Source organism: Trachypithecus francoisi, unplaced genomic scaffold, assembly GCF_009764315.1.
Source record: "Trachypithecus francoisi isolate TF-2019V2 unplaced genomic scaffold, Tfra_2.0 Lachesis_group10, whole genome shotgun sequence".
NCBI classification, from domain to species: domain Eukaryota; kingdom Metazoa; phylum Chordata; class Mammalia; order Primates; family Cercopithecidae; genus Trachypithecus; species Trachypithecus francoisi.
Window position 1 is genome coordinate 45,357,578 of NW_022681455.1, and position 21,166 is coordinate 45,378,743.

Sequence of the window (21,166 nt, forward strand, 5' to 3'; positions counted from 1 at the left end):
TGTCAGCTTTGCAGAGTTCATCTGTCAACCCAAAGAAATAGAAATTTATGAGTATAACAAGAAACGAGCTTTTTAAAATGTTCCAATTCTATAATAGTAATTATAAATAAATGTGAGGAAATATATATTTTTAAAACTCTTAATTTTCTCTTTATATATATTTTAGAATGATGAAGTTTTTGATTTTTTTATCAGAACACTTTTTACAATAAGTTCCAAAGCTAGTGTGAAATATTTGTTGACACACACTTAATTAAGTAATTCCATGATTTAATACCATAATTTTTATGGTTTTAGTAAAAAAAAAAAAAAAAAAGTGAGACCTGGATAATCTAGTTGAAATCAAGATATATGTGTAAAGAACTTAAGAGAAACTATCACCTATACTTGATCTGTTGATTTGATCAGAGAACATTAATAAGTTAAAGGAATGCAACTTCCAATAATTTTCCATGAAAATGCAATCATCTGGCAAAAATATTATTTATTTCTGTTAAAACACTGGTGAAACCTTCCCTTGTCCTTTTTTCAACTTCATAAACTATTATTCAACTTCATGGACTACATTTTTATACAACATTGTAGAAAAGAGTTTCAATAATGTCATAATAATTGGAGAGGCTTAATCAACATATAATTAAGAAAAGTGGTTATCAATTTTTATATTTTGAAACATTCTTTTAAAAAAAATTTAGGACCAATCTCCAAAAATCAATATATTATTTAACATTCATTTATAATGTATCCTCAGATCATACATTTATAATGTATGATGAGACCAGTCATTCTCAACTTGGCTATATTAGAATCACCTATAGATTTGAAAAACGTACCAATGCCAAGAACTTACCCCAAGAGATTCTGATTTAATTGGTCTGGGTAGAAATCATACACACACACACACACACACATATATACACACACGTGTATGTATATACACACATACACACACATATGTATATACACATATAGGAATGTGTGTGTATATACATATGTATATATGTAAATGTATATATGTGTCTATATTTTACATATATAAATATGTATTTTTTTGAGATGGAGTCTCACTATGTCACCCAGGCTGGAGTGCTGTGGCACTATCTTGGCTCACTGTAACCTCTGCCTCCCGGGTTCAAGCTATTCTCCTGCCTCAGCCTCCTGAGTAGCTGGGATTACAGGCACACACCACCATGCCTGGCTAATTTTTGTATTTTTTAGTAGAGACGGGGTTTCACCATGTAGGTAAGGCTGGTCTCGAACTCCTGACCTCATGATCCACCTGCCTCAGTCTCCCAAAGTGCTGGATTACCGCGCCCGGCCAGCATTACATTTTTAAAAAGATTTTTAGGTAATTTTAGTGTGTAGCCAAGGATGAGAATCATTGTTCTAGATCATGATCAGCATTCCAAAAACTATATATCTAAAATTATTATTTTTGAAATTTTAATAATTATTAATACACAATTATAATTCCTGAACATGACCCATCCATGCTCTAGGGGATTTAACAAAGAATCACATTTGTAATTTATTTATAAATTATCATAATAATATATTTATATATTAATATTATAATATTATATAATTATTTTACAAATTCAACCCCTAACAGAGTCACTTCTTCCCTGACTCTCATCTATAATCATTTAATTGGTCTGGGTAAAAACCATATATATGTGTGTGTGCATATATACATATATGTGTGTATATATACATATGTATATATACATGTTTATATAAATATATAAATATATATAATATATAAGCATGTGTGTATATGTTTTTTTATATATAACTATGTGTATAAATATATAAATGTGTGTGTGTGTGTGTATATATATATATACATTTTTTTTTTTTTTTTTGAGATGGAGTCTCACTATGTCACCTAGGCTGGAGTGCAGTGGCACTATCTCGGCTCACTGCAACTGAAATAGGGTAATGTTCAACTTGATAAACTGCAGTGTCCAGAAGGACACATAACTAGGCCTGGCTATAAAAGTAAATCTTGGGTCCTAGAAGAAGGAATATTAGTTCACAGCCACGTTCTAAGTTCTGGGTTGACTCCAACAACCTCAGAAGATCTGAACTCTACACAGGGTAATAGTTTTCTAGATCAGACATTTTTGGAATCCTGCTAAGGAAGGGATGACTTGGGGATACCTTTGATTTGGGGTGAGACATACCCAACCACTTCCTTGTATGGCTAGCTGTCAGAGTACAGGAATGGCTTCCAGAAATATTCCTATTGCCCATCCTACTCACTCACCTCACCTATTTTATGACGGTGCAGAACCAGAGGTCATATCCTGATACAAACACATTCTATAGCATCTGTCACCAAGAATATGTAGGTAATGGGAAAACAACAAGCACTCCACTACTATTAGTCACCCTGAAGTAGGTGGTCCTTGTCGGTCAGTGGGGCTATCTCATTAGAAAGTATGGTTACAAGATCAAAAAACTCAGAGCAAATGGACTCAAATCCAAAGGCAAGGAAGACACATCTCAATTTGATTGACTGTTCATCACTGCTGCATTCTAAAATCCATAATGTAGTATGTCAGATGACCTATGCAGTTGTGTTAGAATCCAGTCCCTACATTCCCACTCTCTCCTCCCGACTGAAGGGGATGACCAAGATGTTCAGTTCTCCAGTCACCTTTCTTTGTACGTTGTCAAGAATCTGCTGTTCAAGCATAATATGCTATTGAACTGACCAGATTTGATCAAGCTGTACGTAGTTAACTTACTGTCAATGCAGCAGACCCATTTTCCAATGATGCAATATGGGACTCAGTGACACTGATTCCACCTCTACATAGGTGAAAGATTGTTACTGGGCACACTTGAATGTAACTGGCTCAAATTACTTATCATGAAGTCACTATTCGAAATGACTTAATTGGCTGCCTAATTAGGCATTTAGGCTCCAAAATCAATTAGCACTATCAGTTATCTGAGGCACAGATCAAAAGAGTAATCCCAGAGAAAGGGTTTACGGAGAAACAGGTTGTCATCCTTGGATCTAGGGTCATCATTAGCCTCACCCAGTATCTAAACATCAAGCTTTCTTCAGTCATGGAGGCCAGCAAGAACTATGTAGATTCACCCACAACTCACAATTCATCTACATAGTTTCTGAACTGTCAGAGATCCTGTTTTAAATAAATTATAAATGTGTAGTTGCTACATAACTCTATCATAAATTTATCATGTTTAAAGTGTTTAAATTCCTTTCTTTGTTTAGCTACTACAATAAGATCCACATTTAGTTAGCTTCTCCTTATTACTTTTTTGTTTGTTGGTTGTTCTTGCTCTTTGTTTCCAAAATGTAAAAGTAAAATATTAATAAATTTCAGGTCAGTTATGTCAGGAATTTTTCAAAAACAATTATTGGTCTGAGCTTTTTTCTTGAAGGCAGAAACCAGAAGTCACAGTTAAAACATACCCACACCTACATATACCCAGATAACACAACATAGTCCACAATCCCAAAAATTAATGTGAGTTATAAACTAACAAAAGAAATCTGGGTTCAAATAATTAATTTATGGTACAGTCATCAGAGAAATTAAATAGAACTTTAAAATACTATTGAAAAGTAGGTACCAGAAGAAATAATATAAAGCATAGCATGTACCTCTCAAATGGTTAAAACCAAAGTCATTAACAAGGATACCAAAATGTTTCTCTTAAATAGCCATTTGGCAGGCTGAGATAAGACTCACATTCATGTTCTTGTCAAATAAATACAAACTCACTAAAATGTTGTTTATTTTGAAAAATTGTTAATATGAGGCAGGTCTTCAAACAAGGCAGTTAAAATTTCTGGCATATTAAAAGGGACTTACAAAAAGATCTACAGCAAGCATTCACAGTAGTAGGATAACAGTAGTGCTTCAATGTGGAGGACAAAATAAATGCACGATCAAATGTTTTCTTGAAAATCAGTCCAAAATTAGATGGCCAAAGACATAAGTACTACGTCTACAGTCAAGATGTAAAGAGATTTTCCATCAAAATGAATGAGCACGACACACATAGATTCTGCAAGCATAGCAAAACCCGAAACTAAAAATATTATTTTAGCTGGGAAAAACCTTTTTTATATATAAGTGAATTATGGTGAGTTTCCAAAAGGCCTGAAATGCATACTGAATTGAAACAAAAAAAAATCCATGAAATCTGTAACTTTAAGTGAGGAAGGTAGAATAAAACAGTAAAGTACAAAGGAAAAAAAAATGAATGCAATAAAACTACTCATAGACACAAAAGAAGTATAATATGTAGGCAATACAAAAATTTGTTATACAAGGAAAAATATGGATATCCAAAGGTTGTATTCTAGGTCTTGATATGAATCACCCTCTATAAAATCCTTTATGCTATAAAATAGGGTAATTGATATAAAATCCTATATCAATTACCCTATTTCAGAGGCAGGAAAATTTTCCCCTGCCTCTGAAATAGGGTAATTGATATAGTTTGAATGTTGCCTCCAAATTTCATGTTGAGATAAAATCCCCAGGGCTGGACTGTGGGCCTAGTGGGAGGTGTTTGGGTCATGGGGACGGATCCCTCATGGCTTGGTGCTGTCCTCGAAATAGTGAGTTCATTGTTAGGAGCTCTGGTTGTTTAAGTGTGTGTTTCCCGCCCCCCCAACTCTCTCTGGCTCCTACTCATTCCATGAGACGCCTGCTCCCTCTTTACCTTCTGCCATGATTGTAAGCATTCTGAGGTTTCCCCAGAAGCAGATGCCAGCACCATACTTCCTGTACAGTCTGCAGAACCGTAAGTCTATTAAACCTCTTTTCCATAAATTACCCAGTCTCAGGTATATCTTTATAGTGACACAAGAACAGACTAGCATGGTAATGTTTATCTGATGAACTATTGTGTCCAGAAGGAAGCAATACCTGGGCCTGACTATAAAAGTGACTCCTGGGCCCCAAAAGAATAGTTCACAGCCACATTATAAACTTTCAATTGACTGCACCCACCTCAGGAGATCTGATCTCTATGTAGGGCAATACTTTTCTATAACAGAAGTCTCTTAAGAGTATGGACACTAGAAAAATATCTCTACTCTCTGAAATCCTATTGCATTTTCTCTTTTCTACAACAAATTGTGTGAGACTCTCATAAACCACATTTTTTCAAAAGCACTTTCGTAAGTACCATTACTGCTAAAGGCCACTGCACATAAAGTCAGAGCTCCTTGAAGGAGTCTATGAATAGTCTTATTTGACTTTAACCCTCCCTCCATACCCCAAAGCTGCTGACCACTCAACACACACAAAGCCTGTCTTAGTGCCTTAATCACAACTGACACCCAGTACACATTTGATTAATAAAGACCTACTACATTATTATTCTCTCAAATTTTTTCAGCATCACACAAGTAGACATTTTACATGGCTTAATTTAAACACTATTTTACATACTATTTCTGTACTATTTAATTAAAATGTCTTTATCACTCAATAAAACAGTAAAACCAGGAGATGAAGGATGATGCCTGTTGTTTTGTATCTTAGGCAGTGTCTCAAATATAACACATACTAAATATTTAATGACAACCACAGTATTCCATCAAATACATAGGAATGTGTATAACTCTTCAGAACATGTTTAAAAAAAACAAAAACAAAAACATGGAACTGACAAAGGTAATGTCACAGTTTGCTTTCAAGGGTATGGATACTTTTCATATTCCCAAACTTAACAGGCAGATCTCTGCCCCATAGATTTACCAAAGATCATATAATTGCCAGATGAATTCAGTGTTACATGACTTGCTACAAATTAATGGGGAAGAAGAAAGGAAGAAGAAGAAGAAGAAGAAGAAGAAGAAGAAGAAGAAGAAGAGGAAGAGGAAGAAGAAAGGGAGAAGGAGAAGGAGAAGAAGGAGAAGAAGAAAGGAGGAGGAGGGGAAGAAGAAGGAGAAGGAGGAGAAGGAGAAGAAGAGGAGGAGGAAGAGGAAGAAGAAAGAAGGAAGGAGGAAGACGAAAGAAGAAGAAGAAGAACAACAACAACAACAACAACAAAGAGCCAGGTGTAGTGCTTGTAATCCCAGTGATTCAGTAGGACAAGGCAGGGAGGATTACTTGAGGGCAGGAGTTTGAGGCAGGCCTGGGCGACACAGCAAGACCCCTTCTCTACAAAAATAAAAACTCTTATCCAGGTGGGGTGGTGCACCTATAGTCCCAGATAGTCCCAGCTACTCAGGAGACTGAGGCAGGAGGAATACTTAAGCCCAGAGGTTTAAGGCTCCACTGGAGCCAAGATCATGCCACTGCATTCCAGCCTGGGCAACAGTGCAAAACCCCAACTCTAAAATAAAAAACAAAACATTATATCCAAATTAAAGATAATTATAGTCAACAAATGGGTATAAAACTCCCTATTTAAGGCCATGTGCTAACAGCTGAGGATATAAAGATAAGAGACAGTACCTAACCTTAAAGTGTTTATAACTCTGTGAGATGTCTTCTCCAGGTAGTTCAAGGGAGATAGCCAACAAGAGACTTCAAGTCCCTTAAAATACTCATTCTTTTCTGAGAGTAACAATGCCTATTCATAGGGATAGATAATACATAAATTATTTTCATGGTAAGAATAATGAACTATCTATAATCAATGAAGATCAAATGGGGGAAAATGACTTCAAATAAAAGGAGAAATTTCACTTAAATATAAGATTATTTGATCACTCAAGAAGTTAAAGACTAGAGTGTATTCCAAAGACTGTCTGCATCCCTGGAGATCTGTAGGGTGTAAAGTGACAATTATTTTCTTGTTTTGATAGAGCACAAGAACGACTGATGTGCAAAGATGTTTTGCTGGCCTATGAAATTACAGAACAACACATATATTGCAAGAGAAGTAGGGAGATTACATAACTAAAACATTAGTGAGCAATATGGAATTCTTGAGCACTAGTTTCTGTATTTCCAATATTTCTAGGAGAACTGCAGATAACTGGAAATAACTTAAAAAGCTTTGCACTGCATTACTAATGACTCAAAGTAATAATGTCATGAAAGACAAAGTTCAAGTTGGTACAATTCATTTCACTGCTAATTGCATTGTTGTTTGTGATTATCAAAAGAAATGCACTACAATACTGCACTTAACTTAGCATTTAGGTAATTTACTGTTACCTAAATCTGGTCAAGAATAGAGTCAGTTAAAATAATCTTCTATCTAATATAGTACATAAGTATTACATATGTAAAGGAGTGAGCATAATCAACTGCCAGTAAATATATTAACTTTCTATTTTTAAAAAAACTTACGTAAAAGCTGGATTATTGGCTCTGTCAATTAGGAAACCATTCTTTTCCAAATAACAAAAAGCTTAACCAACAGCAGCTTAAATATGTAGGTAGTTATTTTTCTCAATTAAAATGACTGTCCATAGGTGTTTGCTAGGATGGGTTTAGCTGCTCATTGCTATAACCAAGGACCACTGTCTTTTCACCTTACAGCCCTGCTTTTCATGTTTATACTTGTTACCTTGTCAGAGGATCACTGCCATACTTTTCAACTCAAATCAACATTAAATCAGAAAGAAAAGGGTGATGCAGCACCATTCACTTGTCACTTTTATTAAAAAAAGAAAAAAAAAAGCAACAGGTCCTCAGCACACATTTAATTACTTACCTTTAACCAGAAGAACTCTGTCACATACCCATCCCTGACTATTAGGGAGATTTAAAAAGTAAATACAGGGCCGGGCGCGGTGGCTCAAGCCTGTAATCCCAGCACTTTGGGAGGCCGAGACGGGCGGATCACGAGGTCAGGAGATTGAGACCATCCTGGCTAACACGGTGAAACCCCGTCTCTACTAAAAATACGAAAAACTAGCCGGGCGAGGTGGCGGGCGCCTGTGGTCCCAGCTACTCGGGAGGCTGAGGCAGGAGAATGGCGTAAACCCGGGAGGCGGAGCTTGCAGTGAGCTGAGCTCCGGCCACTGCACTCCAGACCGGGCGACAGAGCAAGACTCCGTCTCAAAAAAAAAAAAAAAAAAAAAAAGTAAATACAGGTTATCCTCATTATTTGCAATCCCACATTTGTGAATCAGCCTACTCACCAAAATTTACTTGTAACCCCCAAATCAGTACTTGCTGTGTTTTCACGATCATTAGCAAACATGCAGAGCAGTGAAAAATCTGAGTATCTGATGCATGTATTCCCAGCTAAGGTCTAACAAGGAGACACTGCCTTCTTGTTTCAGCTCTCATACAGAGATGACCACCAGAGGACAGAGACTGTGGGGGACAGTGCAGTGTAATGCAAGTAGCTCCAGCTCTGGAACCAGTTGAATGAGTTTGAATCTCAAATCTGGGACCTACTCATGGGGCATCAGAAAGTCAGTTAACACCCTGAATCTCAGTTTCTCTTGTTAAATAAAGAGAGATTCTACCAGGATGAGTAGTTTTCAGGATTAAGATTATATAGCCTATATGAAATGTGTGTGTGCATGTGTGTGTGTGTGTTTGTTCATATTTTCCTTAGGAGTAATAGTTCAGAATTTGCTTATTCAGTCTTCACGGTGACTTTACAGAATCTAACTACCAAGAATTACAAAAATTCTTTAAAATAAAATTCTTTAAAAATAAAAATATTTAGCTTTTCCAGTCTCCTTTCTACAGGGAGACAAGAGAGGAGTTAGGGAGTGAGTGCTTCGGTAGTCAGCCTACAAGTGTCTGCCTCACTGATGACTCACCAGTGTTTTAAGGTGGGTTTTTCTGCCTTTGTTTTTTGCTGGGCCTAAGACTCGGTACTTCTCAAAGTTTCCACAAAAGTTCCCCTAAGGTCAGAGAAGAGAAACATGTATACCAGACAGTCTGAGGAGTGTTTCACAAAGCAGCTTGCCATAAATAGGTATTTCTTTGTGAACTTATATTTTGCCATAAAAATTCAACCCATTTTCCTATTTTAAAAAGTATATTAAAATTTTTTGGAAGTTCTGCTTCTACTTTAGGATGCAGAGATCCACAATAAGTGCTCTCTCACACCAAACAAAAGTTTAAGCCACCAGAGAAGAAGCAGGAAACTTTGGGTCAAGACTTTAGCAGAAGTCATGTAAAGCCCCAGACTCTGAAGACACAAGGCAAAGTTTGATTGCATAGAAAGGTAAGGCATGTACACAAAGAAGGTCACACCCCCAAGGCACATGTATGCAGGGCCCACCTAAGATTAAGGCTGAGAACTAATAAATTTCCATTCTGTGCTCACTGCAAGCCTCACATCCAATAACACGGAACAGCAGTTTACTGCTGGGGGAAGAGCAAGAGCACAGAGAGAGATTTCCTGTCTGTGGTGCAACCCTACAGGCACTGATGGAAGCTATCCTGAAAGAGCTGGAACATTGAGAAAAACCACCAGTACCAGAGAGCCCATACTAAACACAAGGTAATATTATTTTCTACTGGAGAAAACTGAAGCCTGGTGTAGTAAAAATGAATGTAGCAACACCAAAATCCAAAATAGCTCAACTACTGATTGACCCTACCATTCACAGTTAACAGAAGAAGAGATGAGCCTATTTCCAGGAGTAAATACTCTTTAACACAATCTATGCTGTTCATTTAAAAGCATTATCCAGCATTCCAAATAAAAAATTACAAAACACAAAAACGAAACCATTGCCAAAAGATAAAGTTATCAACAAATCTGGTATCAGAGATAATCCAGATGTTAGAAATATTGTATAAAAGCTTTAAATTAGCTAGTATTAATATGTTAAAGGTCCTAGTGGAAAAGGGCCCAATATGCAGAAAAGAAGGATTGCAAAGGAGAAACAAAACATACAAAAAATATCAAATGAAAATGCTAAGAATAAAAAACAGAACATCAGAGATAAATTTATTAGATGAGCTTATTAATGGCAAGGACATGGCTAAAGGAAGAATCCAAAAACATAAAGACAAGTGAACAAAAGTGATCTAAACTGATAAACAAAGGGGGAAAAAAAGACTGAAGGAAAGGGAACAGAGAACACAAGAGCTGTGAGAAAATACTAAATGATCTAACATAGGTAAAATTGTAATCCCAGAAAGAGAAGAAATAAGACGCAAATTGGAGGAAAATATATGTAAAACACATACCTGATAAAAGACGTGTTATCTAGACTAAACAAAGAAATCTAGACTAAATAAAGAAATCTAGGCCAGGCACAGTGGCTCACACCTGCAATCCTAGCACTTTGGGACGCCAAGGCGGGAGAATAACTTGAGCTCAGGAATTCAAGACCAGTCAAGGTAACACAGGGAGATGTCATTCCTACAAAAAATTTAAAAATTAGCTGTAGGTGGTGGCACGCACTTGTGATCCCAGCTACTTAGGAGGCTGAGGTGAGAAGATCGCTTGAGTCTGGGAGCTTATGGCTGCAGTGAGCGCGACTGCACTGCTGCACTTCAGCCTGGGTGACAGAGCGAGACCCTGTCTCAAAAAGAGGGGAGAGGGCCAGGAGCGGTGGTTCATGCCTGTAATCCCAGCATTTTGGGAGGCCAAGGCAGGAGGATCATGAGGTCAGGAGATTTGAGACAATCCTGGCTAACACAGTGAAACCCATCTCTACTAAAATATGCAAAAAATTAGGCATGCTGGCGGGCGCCTATAGTCCCAGCTACTCAGGAGGCTGAGGCAGGAGAATGGCATCAACCTGGGAGGCAGAGTTTGCAGCGAGCCGAGAATGGGCTACTGCACTCCAGCCTGGGTGACAGTGTGAGACTCCATCTCAAAAAAAATAAATAAATAAATAAAAAAGGAGAGAAGAGGAGGGAGAAAAAGGAGAGAAAAGAGAAATCTCACAACTCAGTAAAAAGAACAAAAAGCAAAATCCCCAAAAATAAAAATTGAGTTTAGGATTTGAATAAACACTTCACAAACGAAGATATCTGAATAGCTAAGAGGGACATGAAAGGATGTCCAACATGATTAGTCATTAGGGAATGCACATTAAAATGACACTTACACACCATTACATACCCACTAGAATGGCTAAAAGTTAAAAGACTGACAAGAGCAAGCGTTGGCAAAGATATGAGTAATCAGAACTCTCATGCATTGCTTGCAGGGAAGTAAAGTTGTACCCCACTTCGGAAAATACTTTGGCAGAGTTTTAAACAGTAAACATACACTACATGACCAAGCAATTCCAATTCCACTCTTATATACATACCTAATAAGCAAATAATTTTATTTAATAAAAAGCCTTAAATTTGAATTGCCAGGAGCACATTAAGATCTCTGAAAAGACACAGCCTCGTAGTGTAAGAGTGCTCTTGGGTAGGATTCCTCAAATGGGCTAAGGTCTTAATGGACAGAAGTGTAGGTGCTATAAAACCTAGCCAAAGTCATTGGTTTCTTCTCATTTTAACCTAATGGGTGGCAAGAACGAAAAGGAAAAGAAGTGACAGCAACCAGAAGAATGCTTTTCAAGTCTACCAAAGTCGGATGGTCTCCTGGAATTTCTCTTGGAACTTTACATCTGGCTCCACTGCTCTGAATGGGCTTACTAAATGATAACTAAGCGATTATCTTTCCTGTGAAGTTGCTAGAATTCTTATCCCTATGTGAGATTTGAGATGAAGTCATACTAAGAAATATTTTTGAAGTAATCTTTGGTAGTAAGGCCAACTGAGGGCGGGGAGTGAATTTTTCTTACCTTTTTTCTGTCTTTGCATATGTGCCATATTATCTGCTTCATAATTTTAATGTTTTGATCATCTGTATCTTTTGGTCAACTCAATATTTTTTACCTTAGGAATGGTAGCACTCAATGAAAACTTCTAGGATACAAGAAACTTCTGATTTTGGCTAATTTTTTTTTTTTCCTAGCTGGAATAAGGAAAATTTAGAGGATGAAAAAACATTTGAGAGAAATATTTACTTAACTTTGATGAAACATAGCAATATCTTCACTCAAGTTTTGACTTTGACACTGGCAAAATAAAGTTCACTTCTTTTTTTTTTTTTTTAGACAGAGTTTCACTCTTGCTGCCCAGGCTGGAGTGTAATGGCCGTATCTCGGCTCACTGCAACCTCCGCCTCCTGGGTTCAAGCAATTCTCCTGCCTCAACCTCCCCAGTAGCTGGGATTACAGCAATGTGCTACCACACCCAGTTAATTTTGTATTTTTAGTAGAGACGGGGTTTCTCCATGTTGGTCAGGCTGGTCTTGAACTCCTGACCTCAGGTGATCCACCCACCTCGGCCTCCCAAAGTGCTGAGATTACAGGTGTGAGCCACCGCGCCTGGCAAAGTTCACTTCTTACATCACATGAAAGTGTACCTCTCACTAGAGAATCAATTATGCTCTTTTGCTTTTAGTTTGTTTGGAAAATTGTTTACCTGTGTTCTTCAGGGCATTACTGCTTTCTAGGAATCTCACAATTTATGCTAGGATACAGTAATAGGCTGAGTATCTGTTATCCAAAACGCTTGGGATCGGAAGTGTTTCAGATTTCAAATTTTCTCGAATTTTGGAATATTTGCATTATACTGGTTCAGTATCCCTAATCCAAAAATCCAAAACCCAAAATGGTCCAATGAGCAGTTCCTTGAGTGTCACACTGGCACTCATGTCTCCCCAGAATGTATAAAAGCTGCATCCCGACCACCTTGGGCACATGTTCTCAGGACCTCCTGAGGCTATATCACAGGTGCATCCTTAACCTTGGCAAAATATACTTTCTAAAATGACTGAGACCTGTCTCAGATGTTTGGGGAATCACACAGTAAATCAGTAAGACCTGAGGTAAAATCCTGGCTGCATCTGTTTTTAAATTACTTATAAACCCTGAGCCTAAATCTCTGATTCCATGAAACTCAGGTAAATCTGGGCCAGAGAAAGTTGGATTCTGGTTGTTTCCAGGTAAAGTGAACACTGTGAGCAATGAGAGGTAAGTATACATGCACCTGGCATAGTATGGAAAAGAAAAGGGTTTTGCTGCCAGAGCTAAGAGCAAAAGAGAAAGCTTAGCTTAAACTGTAAAGGGCCTTCAATGCCATCCAATGTCATAAAGAGACTTAAATTTTTTCAAAAACTCAGCCAGGAAGTTGTCAAAAACTGATCAGATTCTGCTCAACTGGTGCTGAAGAAACATAATTGTACTTGTTAACTCCAGTGGCACTGTTGAACTTTGAATGAATGATTGATTTTAATGTAGTGATGGGTATGAAATCTAATTGTTAAATGGATCAGAGAATTTTAAAAGGGTGATAAATGAGCATACAATTAGAGTCCATATATTTTTCTTTATAACTACAAAAACATTCATAAAATTTTAGAGCTGAAATCTAGCCCAACTCATTACAGATGAGGAAAAAAATTAAGACAAAATTAGTGGTATAATTTGGTCTCATATAAACTCCATGGCTCATTTTTTTACTACTCCAATGCATTCTTATTTTCAGAATCATCAACCATGCTGCTGTTACACATAATGCAATGGGAATAATCGCATTATGTGTAACATAATGCTGGGGAAATAATCATTCTAAATTATTAAAATTATTCTAAATTATGAGGAATATTAAATTTACATTTATAATTGTAAAAGAGGCTCCCAGACAAAATAAACATTCGCTATCATCCAACTGTGTGCAGCACTAGATGCTACTTTATTCCAAATAAGAATTATGCATTAAATAAGCATTTATTGTGTTTATTGTAAGAACTATCCAAAATATTGCTTGAACATAACAAAAATGTTTTATATGTTCAGGTCCTATTGTAAAGTTGCTTCTAATTTAATATCAGAGTTGAGAGTCTTTTAAAAGCATTTTGTATAAAAATACCCAAATTATCTGGAGAAATTTGTGGAAAAGCTCTTCAGATTTTTCTGCGGATAGCTCCTTGATGAGCAATCTTAATAAATCTAAGACCTTCTTTCTGTAAAATGTAGTTTTATTATTTTCTAGCCATAACAGTAATACATTTAAAATCTCTAAGATTCATCCTATGATTTCAAGGTCAAATACTTAGTCAAAGTATATGAATATAAAATCAGTTAAGAGGATATACTGCTTGCAATGTCATTTTTTTTTTAACTTACAAAGTTAAGGTTCAAACCAGTATATAAAGAAGATGCTAAATAAAATTATTTACTTTTGAGTCTGGAAGCTCAAAATAGATCCACAGGGCACAGCCCCAGAGGGTGGGAATGGTCACACATTAAGTCAGACTCCTGGAGCTTGCCTTCATACTTCCCACTTCTCCATTTCAACACAGAAAGTTAATAGTTGCCTCACTTTGATTTAGGACAGGGTATGATTTAAAAAACAACTCTTGGTAGACTTCTAGGTAAAAAAATTTACCTCTTAAAAGGGCATACTATCAATATTTGTAATAGCTACAGAGATGTTATTATCGTTCCTAGGGCTGACAGAACAAGAAAAAATCATTTCTGAATAATTCCATAGGCATTATTCTACACTGATGCAAATGTGAGTCTTGTTGAATTAAAGACAGTTAAAAACTTTGAGCAGTACTTTGTGTGTCCTCAATTTTTTTCGGATTAAAATAAAACAGTAACATGAAATTTTCCTCAGTCTACAAATAAAGTGCATATCCCCACACTCCTTTCTACAGAAAAACCTCTCTGCCCTCTCCAGCCAAATAAAATGTTTATGTTCATTGACTGTTGACTACATCCACAAATCCCCTGTAGGTGAAATCAGTTCAGTGAAATCCTGTTTACGGGTACGAAAGCCCATCTGTGTACTTTATCATAATCTTCAAAAGGTGTGTTAGTTTATCATTACCGAAATAAAAATGACTACTAAGGAAAGGTGTTCAGGTTCATTTCCCTTTTTTCTTTTTCTTTTGATTTAAAATTCTGAATCTGGTATAGTCCCTTGAATTTGTGTTCAGAATGTGAGTATGGTAATTTGCTTTTACTTAACTTGGATCCTACAATTACTTTTATTTCCATAGGGCCTAACGGTTCCCTAGCATCTCCACAGCTGTCATTTCTAACTATTAACTTAAGAATGCTAGCATAACTTCTGTTTTCTTTTCCAAAGTGCAATGGAATGTCGTATAACTTAATTCTGTGATATCATAAGTCCAATATTCATGAAAATAATTTTAAAATCAAGACACTTCCTTGAGGAACAAAGAAAGAACATGGAATCGGCCGGGCGCGGTGGCTCAAGCCTGTAATCCCAGCACTTTGGGAGGCCGAGACGGGCGGATCACGAGGTCAGGAGATCGAGACCATCCTGGCTAACACGGTGAAACCCCGTCTCTACTAAAAATACAAAAACTAGCCGGGCAAGGTGGCGGGCGCCTGTAGTCCCAGCTACTCGGGAGGCTGAGGCAGGAGAATGGCATAAACCCGGGAGGCGGAGCTTGCAGTGAGCTGAGATCTGGCCACTGCACTCCAGTCCGGGCGACAGAGCGAGACTCCGCCTCAAAAAAAAAAACAAAAACAAAAAAAACAAAAACAAAAAAAAAACAAACAAAAAAAAGAAAGAACATGGAATCTAGAGTCAAATGTCTTGGTGGTATCAAAGTGCTATAACACAGGCAAGTCAAGTAAGTGCTCTGAGACAGTAACATTCCCTTATCATATTGGCAGTAGAATCAAAAGGACATACTGGTTGTATAAACAGTAAAATATTATATGCATGATAGCTACTGGTATATTTTAATTTCTACTAACTGTCCAAACTTGTGAAATGTATTCATTTTTTGTATCTATATTAGCTTTAAGCATGAGAATTAAGATGATGAAAACAAATTTTAATCTCAGGGCACTAATTTATCAGAAGATACATAAATCAAAGAAAAAAAGCAACCTGTCATATTATTTTCTAAAATGAATACCTTATTTAACATTATAAATTGTGTATAAATTTATACATTCAGGTTTGTTGTTTCTGTATTTTATAACACAAACAAGGCAAAAATACTCTTCAGAAATATTTGCTAGAAATAAAGGCAACACCAACACTGAATAAATATAAACAAATATGGTAAGTACACCTACACAGAAATCAGTACATGCTATTTTTAATCAAAACCCAAAACCACCATGGTATTTTTATGCTTTATAACTGAAGAGGACCTTTCAAACCAGTGTCCCCAAATTGAACAGTGAGTCACTTTAAGACTGATAAAAGTAAAATTATGATCTTATGTAATACCAACACCTAGCTGTCATAAAATGCGACAACTATTTGAAATCCTTCCCTTCTGGTAAGGCATTGAGAAAAATTCCACTTGCTTTTTTTTGTTTGTTTTTTCAGACAGAGTCTTGCTCTGTCGCCCAGACTGGAGTATGGTGGTACGATCTTGGCTCACTGCAACCTCAGCTGCCCAGGTTCAAACAATTCTCCTGCCTCAGCCTCCTGAGTAGCTGGGGCTAAAGGCATGCACCACCACACCCAGCTAATTTTTGTATTTTTAGTAGAGACGGCATTTCACCATGGTGGCCAGGCTGGTCTTGAACTCCTGACCTCGTGATCACATCACCTCAGCCTCCCAAAGTGCTGCGATTACAGGCGTGAGCCACTGTGCCTGGCCTCTACTCGCTTTTTAAAGTGATGGGATTCCAGTGGAATATGGTCATTTCTTTATTTATTGAGACAGAATCTTGCTCTGTCGCCAGGCTGGAGTGCAGTGGCGCGATCTTGGCTCACTGCAACTTTCACTTCCCGGGTTCAAGCGATTCTCCTGCTTCAGCCTCCAGAGTAGCTGGGACTATAGGCATGCGCCACCACGCCCAGCTAATTTTTGTACTTTTCGTAGAGACAGGGCTTCACCATGTTGGCTAGAATGGTCTCCATCTCTTCACCTCACGATCTGCTCGCCTCGGCCCCCAAAGTGCTGAGATTACAGGCATGAGCCACCATGCCCAGGCCTATTTTATCTTCATAGTCTATAAAATATAATCCTTACGCTATCCTCTATTTATCTGTAACAATCCTGACCATCTCAGAGCGTAAACTCTTTGAATCCAGGGATTGCAACTTGATTTATGATTAAATAGGAACATAATTGATGATTTATGATTAAATAGAAATGCAATGCGCCTGAAAAAAGGGGGAAAACAGTCTGAAGATAAATCCTTAAAGATAGATAGACAGATAGATAGATAGATAGATAATTTTTTTTTTTTTTGAGATGGAGTCTGCTCTGTCAACCAGGCTGGAGTGTAGTGGTGTGATCTCGTCTCACTACAACCTCTGCCTCCCAGGTTCAAGCGATTCTCCTGTCTCAGCCTCCCGAGCAGCTGGGACTACAGGTGCGCACCACTGCGCCCAGCTAATTTTTGTATTTTTAGTAGAGATGGGGTTTCATCATATTGGCCAGGCTGTTCTCCTGGCCAATATGATGAACTCCTGACCTCGTGATCCGCCCTCGTGATGAAGGCCCTGACCTCGTGGCCTCCCGAAGTGCTGGGATTACAAGTGTGAGTCACCGTGCCTGGCCCAGATATTTTTAAAAATTAGTAGTTGAGGAATTATATTGGCTATCCTTCAACAGATAAAAATCTGAAAAATATCAATGAAACAAAAATTCCTTTATCAAAAACTCAGCTTCAATATGTGATGAAATAAAGATGTAAACAAAGCATATAGATTTCCAATACTGGAGAAGGTACATACAAAGAATCAGACACTAAACATCCTGATACCACACACTTAAGAACTCTACTGGTAAATTCTTTGTGGATTTCTTCAAAAAACACTGTTTTAATATCTATCACCAAAATAAGAATGTTAATTCTTGCTTCTTCACACAGGTTTAAATTTATGGTTACTACTTGAAATATTATAAATCTTATATAAACTTAACAGAATATTTTCCCCACTACTTTAGGCACAAACTTAGTATCAAAGGTAACGTGGTAACCATTACATTTTTGCAATTACAAATAGAAGCTCATTTTATTAATAAAAACAGTTAACACGGTACTGAGTATATATCAGGCACTGTGCTATAAGCTTTATAAACATAATCTCATTTAATCTACAAAACTAGTGTTCACAGAGATTATCTGCTTTATCCATGGTCACACACTATAGGAGCAGGATTTAAATCAAATCAGGTTTACCAAATTCCAGAGCTGATCTCTTTTTCCTAAGAAAGCCAGTCACTTTTCGTTAAGTGATTTTATCGCTGACATCTGTTACCTGTAGTACATGCAGAAGTTTGATTATTTTCAGTGGTTCTAAATTCTAATAATAATTGTAAACCATACTCTGTCAACTGAGACTTGGAATCTTGGTGTTGGGGAGAACTTATCAGCATAGAGCCAGAAAAGGCCACATACATACTTCAAAGTCTAAGAGACAGATGCTTCAGAGGCATTAACACTTCTTTAAGTCATGCCAATAGCAAAATTGAATTTTACTGTCCTCTTTCGGGGGAAGACATCACTGATGCCCCAACCATGTATAATCAAAAAAATTTTACAGTACTGCTCACTTTGCACTAGCAATATCTACTTTATTGTTCTACTCATGTCACTGCCCTCTGCCTTTTTATCTTTGTGCCCCTGCTGCCCACAGAGTTACTAGAAAATAGTGCATCTGTTTGTGGCCACAATGGTTTGCTTGGGGATCTGACCCAGTAATTCTTTCATTCAGGGATAAATAGAATCCACCTGACTCTAATCTTTCATTCTAGCTCACTTCAGCAACCAGGCTTCAACATCAAAAAGTGAAGAAACCTGAAAAAGACTTTCCATGTGCAGCTTTTGTTGGCTAAGTACTGAACAGTGGTTAAGAGTCAACAGATTTAATCTGGGTTGTCCCATTAACATTCTACGTGATCATAGGCAAGATTACCCATTGATGTGATCATCAGGTTTGTTAACAGGCATAAAGACACATTCTAGTTATAAAGCAGGAGTGTAGTGCCTTTCTCTAAATAAATAAGAAATTAATCTTTTACATCTCTGGAGTTTGACTCCTCTCTTATGACATAAGGGTATTTAAGTATATTTTTATAAAAGATTCTGACCTCTTTCAAATCTATAATCTATGCTCCAAATCTAAGATACAGACCATGAGGCAGGTTAAGAACCATTGAGCATAAAGTGAGATGAATAAGAGAAAAATTGGCAACAGGAACATCAACAGCCATAATGGTGCATAAAGCTAACTGCTTAAAACAGCTTTCACTTTTATAAGCTATAAAACAGCACCTTTACAAACTAGTCTAAAAGAATAATATACAGTTTGTAGTAAAATGTTCTATTTTAGAGGAACATTTCTAAAAAAGTTTTTTTTTTTTTTTTTTTTTTTTTTTTTGAGGCGGAGTCTCGCTCTGTCGCCCGGACTGGAGTGCAGTGGCCAGATCTCAGCTCACTGCAAGCTCCGCCTCCTGGGTTTCCGCCATTCTCCTGCCTCAGCCTCCCAAGTAGCTGGGACTACAGGCGCCCGCCACCTCGCCCGGCTAGTTTTTGTATTTTTAGTAGAGACGGGGTTTCACCATATTAGCCAGGATGGTCTCGATCTCCTGACCTCGTGATCCGCCCGTCTCGGCCTCCAAAGTGCTGGGATTACAGGCTTGAGCCACCGCGCCCGGCCTAAAAAAGTTTTTATATCTCATCTTCCTGATGTTCTGAAACTATATTCTCCAAATGTTTTGCACATTATATATATGGAAATTTTATTAGACTGAATTAGGTACAGAATAAAAATAAAAACAGCCATTCTCTGAAATATCTATCTGAAATATCTTCATTTATCTCTCCTTACACATGATTCATCTAAAATGTCTAAAATGTCTTCTAAACCAGGCATGGTAACTCACACCTGGAGTCCCAGCTACTTGGGAGGTCAAGATGACAGGATCACTTGAGCCCAGGAGTTCAAATCCAACCTGGGCAACATAGTGAGCCCTCATCACTGGAAAAAAAAAAAAATTAAATGTTACTTCCTTGTCCACATTTTTGCTGAATACTAGATTGAGTTATTTATTTACATAGAACTTCCTACTATATCACTTAACATCTAATAAAAATTGTTTATTGGTATATATATACCATATGTTTGTAGATGTGTGTGTGCACATATAATCTACTACTAGATTCAACTGCTGTATTAGTCCATTCTCACACTGCTATAAAAAACTGGCTGAGACTGGGTAATTTATAGAGAAAAGAGGTTCAATTGATTCACAGTTCAGTATGGCTGGGGAGGCCTCAGGAAACTTATAGTCATGGTGGAAGGCAAAGGGGAAGAAAGGCACTTTCTTCACAAGACAGCAGGAAGAAGTGCTGAGCAAAGGGGGATCATGAGAACAGCATGGGGAAAACTGCCTCCATGGGCCGGGCGCGGTGGCTCAGTAATCCCAGCACTTTAGGAGACCGAGATGGGTGGATCACAAGGTCAGGAGATTGAGACCATCCTGGCTAACACGGTGAAACCCTGTCTCTACTAAAAAATACAAAAAAATTACCTGGACGTAGTGGCAGGCGCCTGTAGTCCCAGCTACTCGGGAGGCTGAGGCAGGAGAATGGCGTGAACCCGGGAGGCGGAGCTTGCAGTGAGCTGAGATCCGGCCACTGCACTCTAGCCTGGGCGACCGAGTGAGACTCGGTCTCAAAAGAATTAAAAAAATAAAAAAATAAAAAAACTGCCTCCATGATTCAATTACCTCCACCTAGTCTCTCCCTTCACTGGTGGGGATTATGGGGATAACAATTCAAGATGAGATATGGGTGTGGACACAAAGCCTAGCCATATCAGCTCCTAAGTGGCAGAGGTTTTGGTTTTTGACTAACCTTATCTCTAGCAGCAGTACTCATGAATTTATTAAATAAACTAACAGATTTTAAAGGCATCCTACATGAAGACCACACCACGGTGCTAGGCCCTTAGGTAGACTCAAGTGATACAAAAAAATGGTAATTTTTAGGCTATGTATTTATTATGGAACCCAAACTTTTATGAAAACATATTTAGAATTTGGATAAACTATACTAAAAAAGCTTATATTAAGAAACAGATAATTCTATGATTCAAAGATTCTCTTTATAGATACCAGTTATTCTCATGTGACAACATCAAGTTTATTGCTAAACTGATTGATTTCCTTTGAATTACTTTAGAATCTTAGGGAAGAAGGTGAAGGGAATTTCTTCCTAGCAGATATCTCCAATATAACTGAATTTATTTTGTATCTCCCAAGT

General features: G+C 37.4%; 1 protein-coding gene across 2 annotated transcripts in view; it reads right to left on the reverse strand.

Moving 5' to 3' along the window:
• SUPT3H (SPT3 homolog, SAGA and STAGA complex component) overlaps positions 1 to 21,166 on the reverse strand; it is a 516,212-nt gene that overhangs the window by 306,699 nt on the left and 188,347 nt on the right. The gene's annotated exons all lie outside the window — the stretch shown is intronic.